We start from the raw sequence: 9,741 nt of genomic DNA on the forward strand, positions 1-9,741 counted from the left end.
TCTCGGGGTAAAAACGAAAGCGAACCGGCAGTCCGCGGAGGCTCCAGAGAACACACTCTCCGGCTCTGTTGACGAAGGGTGAGGTTCATCTTCCCCTCACCTCTGGAGGCAGGACCACACAGCGTGCGAAGAAGAAAAAAAACGGGCCGCGCAGACACACCTCGGTTTCCATGTGCAATAAAACGCACACGCACGTCTTCCCACAACAAATGACCTCACACCAGAGAGACGCTCAATTATTCCCAGCCTATTGTGGGAACAACTCAGTTAATAAGTAATAATTGGATTGGATTGGCAGTCTAAAGCAGCAGAAGTCTGTTGTTGGCCCATTTGAAGGAGATTTTTCCATTAATCAGATGTGGATGTCAAAGGTTTTACCTGAATATCATTTGAGTTAAACATCTATTTTGATGTATCGCTCATTCCGGGAAGACTTTTTGAGTACATGCTATGCTGCCTCTGCGTGTGTGTCTGCTATGAATAATTGCATTTGGCCGAATGTTTGTCGGTTATCATTTAAAATGAATACCGTGACGTTCCTCGTGAAATCAAAACCTCGATTTTGTTGCTCTAATGCCTCAATATTTCCCACATTGTTTCTTCAGCGCGCTCTTACTCCCAAAAGCAGCCAGATTTGCGCAACATGGCAGATAAATAGTTTCTAATAGAACAGTCATGACAAACCGAGAGGCCGCTTTTTTGAGAAGGCTGCTGAAAGCGTTTCTATTGTGTTTATGCTTTGAAAAAAATCCAGCTTTAATAAATTCCCCATGACAATGTGAGTGGGCAATCAGTTTATTTGCTGCACTTTCTTTTCAGATCTCTTAAAATTTGCAGGCTGTATAATGTGTAATGGAGCTGATACATTGTTGATAAGAGCAAATGCTTGTTGAACTGCTTGGTTATTTTGTTTTTCTACAAGATAGAAGTTTCAGAGGAACCAAGTTAGCATAAATGGGACGTTTTGTGGGGACTAATCCTTCAAGTGGAGTTTGAAGTGCCTGCTGTGTACCCAGTGACCAATCTTCACGGAGCCCTGCTAAACGTCGGTAGCTGGACTTGAACACGCAGAGAAGTGCCTGCTGTCTACAGCTCGTCAATGCGTTTCCACGCATGTCCACCAGCTCTGCTTTCTTTCTCTCTGCTCTTTCTCTCCCTCTATCTCTTCTCACCCCGTCTCTGCCCCCGGGGGAAGGGTTTGAAGTGGCGTTTCTGGGCTTTGTTTCCTAAACAGGCTGGTTTTGTTGTGTCTAGAAGTCTGGACTTTGGCAGGACCTGGATGCTGAGCCGCAATATAATCCAACCCGGGCACTCGCCACACCGCAAGAGGTGGTTTTTTGGGATCCTCTCAGTGGCAGCTAGCCACCTCATTCTGGACCCTACAGGGTCTCTACCGTAGGGAGCGACGGCAATGGCTTCCCATCACAGGATGATGGTTTGTTGCCTACCACAACCTCCTTTGGTCTAAGTGATCCTCACATGTGTAGCACACTCGTGTCATTAATACTCAAAACACACTCATCCTGCAGGCTGTGAAGGTCCCGAAAACGCGTTTCCTCAATAAGCTTCTCAGTGTGTGATGGCTTAAATCATACAGACACAAACCATTGCCTGCCAAGATTCCAACTTTTTGGGGGTTCTTTCATATAAAAGACATATTTCGGGCTCGGTGCTTCTGCTTCTTCCTGCTTTAATAAATCGGCTCTTAAAGCTGATTAGTTTTTGGTGGTTGGTTGCAAGGATTGTTTTATTATGGCTTCTTGTGGTTTATTTGTATGTAGTTTTAATTCTTCATTTTTAAAACATATAATTATTAAGTGGCGCGGGATGACTTTTGCTTTTGAGTAGTTTTGAATGAGACAAATCATCTTTGTGTCACCTTTTCTTTATTATTTTATTATTATTTAAGCTTAAATGTAAATGCCACATCAGATGCTGCTGCATGTTAGGCCTCAACACACACACACACACACACACACAGGGTCCCCTGGCCTGGCTGGGCTGTGGGTAGCTTGTAACCCAAGTGTTTTATTAGCAACTGGTCCAACACAGCTAATTGCTTCCTGAGGGATCCGCCTCCCTTCGCTCAGTGACTGATTAACGGCGCACATTATATGTCTCGACAACCTTGACAATCTTTTATTTTTTTCATTATGGTCACTAACTTTTTTTTATTACCTGGCGCTGCCACAAATCTCCAGTGCAAATTTCCAGTTTTTCGATGTGAAGTGTTAAACTTTTTTTCACTAATTAAAGTTTTGATTTAATGTTTTGTTTCAATAGTGTGTTTCTAATAGTTGCTTAATGCTATGTTTTTTTTTTACATTATTGACGTCGATGTTATTGATTTTTACAAATTATTTCAAGTTACTTTTTGCACAGAGATGATGATTAATTCATACTCGGTAATTTTGTCATTTAAAACGGAACCCTTTTTTTAACACATGAATCAATTTAACTATTGATGAGACCTTACTGCATTAAATTAGAAAGTAGAATTTTGTCATCCAAAGAAATCCTGCTTATTTCAAGTTGTGTTGTAATTGGAATGAGATTTTACTCCCAACACTTTTCTGAATTCAATTATTTTCTAAACCTATTAGTTTCCACAAACGAATTGAGTATTCTTACTCGGGATGACTTTAGTCATATACACATAACATATATGACGTAAGCATATAATATAAAAGACTGAAACCATAGATCATGTGTTTTTGGCCCGTTAACTCCCCAAAGGCAGAAATTGAATATATGATCAGTGGACCTCTGAGTGGGTGTACAAATCCGTGGTTACTGAGAATTTCCCTTCATTTATTTATTTTCTTTTTTCGTTGCTGATATTTATATAAAGTGCAGCTTTTGATCCTCTTTATAACTTTGTTCTCGAGGCTCTTAATTACCAATTCTGAATCTGTGATCATGAAAAGCAGTCGCTGGTTTCCGGACTCTTCTTGTCTCATGCGTGGCTTTGATGATGCCATTGGGAGCCGCGAGCAGATGGTTTTCAAAAGGCTGCTTTCCCCAAACAGGATATAGATGATGTGTAGGCCTGGTGCTCTCTTGAGCAGGGATCAAATGGTGTTCTTCCACCCCCCACTGCTCCTCCATCACTGCGGGGTGGGGTCCGGACGAACGGCCTGAGGAAGAGGAGCTTCCTCCTCCAGTGTGTTTCAAGGTCACACACTTTCCAACGTGCTGCTTCCTCATCGCTTCCTGTGCATCATCTGGATATCATTGCAACTCCCGGTCATTTATATGTCCCGATAATTAAGTGAAATCTTAATTTTCTATATCTCGATGCAGCGCCCTTTGATTACTGTCACGGTTGCACATATGATTGAGAAACAGGGCCCCGGAACCTTATTCAGCCAAACTGTGGTAAAACATGCAACACTTCTGGTTTCAGGCCTGGAAGAACCCTTCCTGTGACTTTTCTCTGAGGTATGCGTCCAAAATTTGCAAACAATAATTACCATGATTTGATTTGTTTTGCACATTTACATTTTTCTTCCTTAAATGTGTCAGAATCTGGAACAGCTGACAGCAGCAGACTCATCTGATCCGTTCCATTTAGTATAGCTATAGTATTTATTGAATGGATGACAATGGTACTAGAATTAACATACTGATGTGGTTGCAACCAAGTGGGCAACGTAACGGGAATTTGGTCAATAAGAGGGCCATGGGGTCAGAGGGAGGAACAGTCATTTTCACATTAGCAGAATCACATTTTGAGAAAGATGCAGCATTCCAGGACCTCTTTATTTGATTAGCTGTAATGTTATAAATGCAAGAATTTACCCTGATAAATGGCAAAAGTAGCTGATGAATTAGACCTTCCCGTCAGCAAATACCCACGCAAGCTTGCCCTCCCCGTCCTCGTCCCACGGGCCACATTGCCTCCTCAATTTGCAATATGGAGCATAATTATACTAATTTCTCTCAATTGCATTAGCAAGGGCTTGGAGAACAGAAAGGCTGTCTTTCTAAGCATGAGCCTTGGCTACCCAGTCAGCCTCTTTGCACCTCAGAGAGCAAGTACAGGGGGAGGCAACGTGACCCCTGCCCCTTCATTCCCTCCAGCTCTTGATCTTTTTTTCTCTTTCCATTTTTCCTCCCACACCAATTGCTTCATGTGATGTCAAGTGAAACATATAGAAAATACTGCTTACACAATGTCTTTTTTCCACTTTGGCATGTCCAGTCTTCTGTTAAAATGGAACTTGGGAATCCCCAAAATCCTATTCAACAGCTGAAAACGGCCCTGTAGCTTATCATACGGTTGGGACTTTTCCTAGATTAAGTTTTATAAATTAACTGAGGCCTGAGTTGAAAGGCAGCATCATTGGTTTCACAACAACATTTCACTGATGTGGATGGACTATTGTGTGGTGTTTTTTTGTCCCGTCTGATAATGTTTTAGTAAATGCTATAGTATAGTGTTAGTTATACTGCGTAAACTGCCTCAATATGATTCATATTATTGTGTTTCCTTCCAAAGTACAACGAGTCCTCCGTGATCGGGTCACATCAGACTTGCCTGGTGGATGAGAGACTCTGGGGGACTGCAGGGTGCTGGTAGTGGGAAAACAGCCTCGGTTATGAAAGACACCATTGTCCTTTTCCGGCTCGCCAACGTAGAAAATGAATAAATCAAAGAGGACGGATCAAGAGTGAAGGAGATGAGGGACCGGAGGGGGGGGGGGAGGCTATCTTGACATCTGCATTTTAAAAACGAACATTGCGCATAGGAGGAATGTTGTTGTCGTCCACCCTCAATTGCAAGAATTGTGAAGAATTTTGCATTCTTTTATAGCATGATTCACACCCCCTCTCTGCCCCTGCAGTCGCCGTTATTTCATCATTTTTATTCATTATTTTTGTTTATCATTATTTATTATTGGACCCTAGTATCAGCCGTCTTTATGGGAGAGATTAATCTGTCGGTGGAAGGTGCGACTGACCAGTCGGTCGGTCAGTCAGCCTCTGCCTGAACCCTGCTGTCTTACGCCTGGTGAAGACTGGTATACTGCTACGTCTCAGGAGAAGCATGACAGCAGTTGTCTCTGATTCAGTTTAACACAGTGGCACTTGCTGCTGCCTCCAATCCCAGGTGTGCGCTTGTGCGCGTGTGTGTGTGTGTGTGTGTGTGTGTGTCTGTGTGTCTGTGCATGAATGGTGTCGGCACAATGGTCGCCCTGTGTTGACCCTGTGCATCTGTGTCGGCCCCGGACAAGCTCTACTGTCCTTCTTGCTGCTCGGTCTTCTCTTCAGCGCTGACAGCAAACTACAGGTGCCCAACACATCTGGCACTTCTCACAATCAAACACACACACTTATCTGCCGTGGCGCTGAAAAGTAAAAAAAAAAAGAAAGAAATACACAAACAAAATCAGCAGAGACACAGCACGTTGCCTTCAGTACTTTAAGAAGTAAGAGAAGTCATTTCTTTTCAGGCCACAAAAACGCTCATTATTTGACCAGGCCGCAAGTTCACGACCAGACCTCTAGTCATTAATGAAAGTCTGTGTCTGGGGCGGGACTCTGAACAGTCATCACACTGTTTTTTCATTTAACACCCCCCCCCCCCCCCCCCCCCCTCTCCCCCCCAACATCGTTCATTACCAAACAAATCCTGCACATAATCAAAGCTCTGTCCCACGACAACCTCAGTTTGCTAACTCTGGATAAGCAAAAAAGTTGGGTTGAAAGGGGCTTTTTGTAAGCTGAAAGAACATTTGTAATTCATTTGGTAACTTTTGAAAAACAGTGCCAACCTGCAGTTGATGTGGTGGTGATTTGTGTCGCAGTTTGGAGCCTGCTGGTGGAACCAGTAGAGCTGCAATTTGAAATGTAAGAAATGTACACAGCACTCAGAGAAGTGCTCTGCATTTTAGCAGATAAATCATGTATGTTTATGTCAGCATTGGAGCAAATAAACCAACCGTGAGCTCATGGCACTTGGTTTGCTGGCACGGTGTGCAAATATAGGTCAGGGGTTAACCAGTTTGTAGGTTTCACTTCCTTGTCCACCTGGAATTTGCATGAGTTTTTAAGGAGGAAGCATCGTCTGTTTTACTTATCATCACCTATCGCAGATCATTCTTTCTTAGTATGTTGCACGTTTTAAGTTACATCTCGCTCTATTTACTATGTGCCTGAGCGTCACATGAGCTTTTCCTGAGCTGCCTGACATTTGAAGCATCAAAAAACACAGTCGGTGTTCCAGATGAAGCCGGATCCTCTCCCAGATAGCGTAAGAGTGTAAATGCCTGTGGTTTATACAGTTCTCGGCCCAGAAGGTCAGGTCACAGGACACGGGACACACGTGACGGTCGGCCTGTGGAGAGCAGCCTCTAGGCCCCCCCCCACCCCCCCGCCTACCTCTCTCTTTCTCTCTGGGTGGCCTGCGTTTATGAGCTCCAGGAGCAGGTCATCACTGCGCTCAGAACGCGGCTGTGGCCGGGGGGGGGGGGGGACTGTCCCCGGGTCGGCCCCGGAGTAGCGACTAGGATTTTTTTTTCTTTTTCTCACAAATCTCCACGCTTACTTCTGCGTGTTTGTGTGTGGGTCGATTTTGACTTCCTGTGTGCAGCAGTGCGGGGGTGCAGAAATTTGGACGAGATGACCCTCGACCCCGACCACATGTCCTGGTCTGTCGGCTGATCACCCGCACTTCCGCTGGCAGGGCCTCTGTGCTCCTCCCTGGGCCTGATGAATCTCCCTGCTCATAAGCTCTGACACAACCCTTCTCGTCACATCAGCATTGTGTAAAAGTATATGTGAAAGGACAAATTCTATTTAAAAATTAGACTGAAATTGTGATGTTTTTGGGAAGTGCAACAAATTTACTAGAAAAAAAAAACATATTTTCCAATATTTTGTGAATTAGTAAGGAAAGTATTGAAGGAATTGTGAGAAAAGTTTTTATCTGCTTCAAATTGCATTATTTTGGTTTTATTATGTATTGACTTTGCACAGGCACTGTGCAAAGTGCAAGTTCTGATCTACTGGACATCTCCAGGGTCAGCTGACGGCTATAAGATGACGCAGTTAAAATATATCTTGAGATACCTGTACGTGTGCTAAGCCCATATACTGCATGTATGATGCATACGGTTGATGAGCAGATACAACAGAAGACTTTTAGTCATTAACTATTTTTTTGTATATATAGTCATAAATATGATCTCATGACACTATACTGTGATTTGAATGGAGTAAAGTAGGTTTAAGTAAAAAAAAAACCTTGACATTTTCTTTATCAGTTTTCAGCCCTCTTTGTTATAAAAAACGTAAACAATCTACCGTGAGCAGGATTTAAGTTGACATCTTGACCCTCGGTTTACGGGAACACCATCATTCCGATCCTCTCACTCACACTGCACCAGTCACTGGCCCACGGCAAACCCACCACAAAGCCTTCATTGACGACGCCTAATGAGAAGTTTATGGTACAGCGTGAAACCAACGTGGAGACGTTCACTTCCTTTCCTCCGCTTCTTATTGGCCTGTGTATAAAAAAATTATTCAATTATCTACATCTCCTCTTCCCGAGGATTATGTCCAGTGCACACTATTCTTCTAATGTGATTAAATACAGTTAAATGATATAATCGCAGAGACTGCGATTAGTGCAGCGTGGTTGCCGATAAAGGGGCCAGTCTTTGTTTTTTGCGGCAGTGCGCGCTCTCCTCCGAGATCCCAAATCCTGTAATTAAATGTGACGGTCTGCATTTTGGTTTATTAGATTCATTTTGAACGATTAGACCTGGCATTGACTGATGGGAAGACAGAAGTGGTGGTTTTTGGCGGCCGGAGAATCTGGCACAAAGCGCGCGGTCCCGTTCCCGCTACGTGGTTTTGGAGAAACCGTCCATCAGATTGAAAAGTCAATAAACTCCACCTTCAGCGACGGCGTTTAGCAAAGACAACAAACCAAAGTAACTCACCTCCGTGCCAGATTGTAGTGCAGTGTTTGCGCGTTGTGTGTTGGCAGTGGCGTCGGCTGTGTTTATTTGGCCGGGGGGGGGGGGCGTCAGACAGATTATCCGGTGTGTTACAGGTGCTATAAAAGTTGTTGCTTTGGCCACGGCTCATGAAGGGTGTAATGACTCCCGGCTCATGTTAATCTCACTCCTCGTGGCTGCGGGTCGGGGCGCGTTTAGCCCGCCGAGGGCTGGGCCCAGAGCTGACGTACAAACGCAGAGGCCCGGGAGTCGGGCCAGAGGAGGAAAGAGGAGGGGAAGGAGAGATGAAGTGAAGAAAGTCGCGGAACAAAGAACGGATTTGCGACCGCGAAAAGGTCAGATTTCCAATTAAAATCGTTCAAACCCCCGCTGCTTTTGTTCCTTTCTCTATCAGCTGTCCTGTCGTCTACAGACTTAAACGAATTTGAGATCAGAAGGGAGATTTAGTGCGGATCCGAGAGGATCCAAGGAATATGCAGGAATGAAACACTGAAAGGGAGAGAGGGACGGGGGTGGAGAGGGCGGCCTGGGGGGGGGGGGGGGGGGGGGGCAGTGTGTTATATTCCATGCTTCTTTTTTTTCTTTACGGGCCCTTGGGGGGGAAAATGAACAGAACGTTTGTGCTGGATAGGGAGGACCACATGTTCTGTGCTTTATTTATGGAAGGTCCTCAAAACAACATCATGAGTCACAGTTCACGGTCTTTTACTGTCACACCAGTTCGCTCTATATATCGGTTTTCTGACCAACCCGTCGGTTACTCTGTCGGTGATTCTGTTGTCCGTTGCCAGTGTCAAATTAGCTCCTTATTACCTTTTCAAATGATCTTAGTAAAGACTCAGCTGATGAGAGCGTTTGTGAAAACGTGTACTTGCTCAGCTGGAGATCAGCTAAGCTTTCAGACATGGTTGCCCAATGAGGTCGTGCCACGGCACAGCCAGCAGACGGCTGAGAACTCAGGTGTAGCTTAGAATCGTAGTGTTTACGAGGCAATACGCCGGTGTAATCCAAGTAATTGTTTATTACAGGCCTCAACCTATGTTATAAGTAATTACTTTCGGGTGCCCTAGCCCTGTAAAAATCTGTTTTGTTTCCTGTCTGGGTGCCTAACACCACAATGCAAGCTCCTCCTTCCAAAATGTATATGTTTAACTGCACATTGTGAGGATATTCCACGTAATTACAGTTTTTCTGTGAGCAACACGGTTGTAAAATACATGCATAAGCTATTACGGATCATTAGAGCTTTGATGGTTCAGAGCTATTCCTCAGTGACACTCGATCGCCTGCGCCCATAAATTCTGCCAGTGGGGGGGGGGGGGGGGGGGGGGGGGGGTTTAAGTGTGGCACGGTGCCCTAACAACGCCTCGCTTAATCAGACGGCTGGACAAATTGTAATCATTAGTACTGTAGTGAGCAATGTGCACGACACGGGTCTGGAAAGTCATTATCGTGAGTTAGCTGGAGTCGGGAGTGAGTGAAGAGAAGGAGGGGGGGGGGGGGCTGCTGTCACACACTCACCTGGGTCTGTTTGCAATCACGCTGCTGAAGCAGCCGGTCCAATTAGGGCCTAACTGCAGCACTGCACCAGCCTGGACCAACAGGCCTTGCGTCATTTCCAACCACACATGGATGCAAGCCCCCCCCCCCCCCCCCTCCGCCACAAACATGGGGCACACAGTCGGTCACACAGTCGGACGAGGGATTACAGTTACAACAATTACGAGTCGGTCACACAGTCGGACGAGGGATTACAGTTACAACAATTACG

Source organism: Pungitius pungitius, chromosome 12 (assembly GCF_949316345.1).
Source record: "Pungitius pungitius chromosome 12, fPunPun2.1, whole genome shotgun sequence".
NCBI classification, from domain to species: Eukaryota; Metazoa; Chordata; class Actinopteri; order Perciformes; family Gasterosteidae; genus Pungitius; species Pungitius pungitius.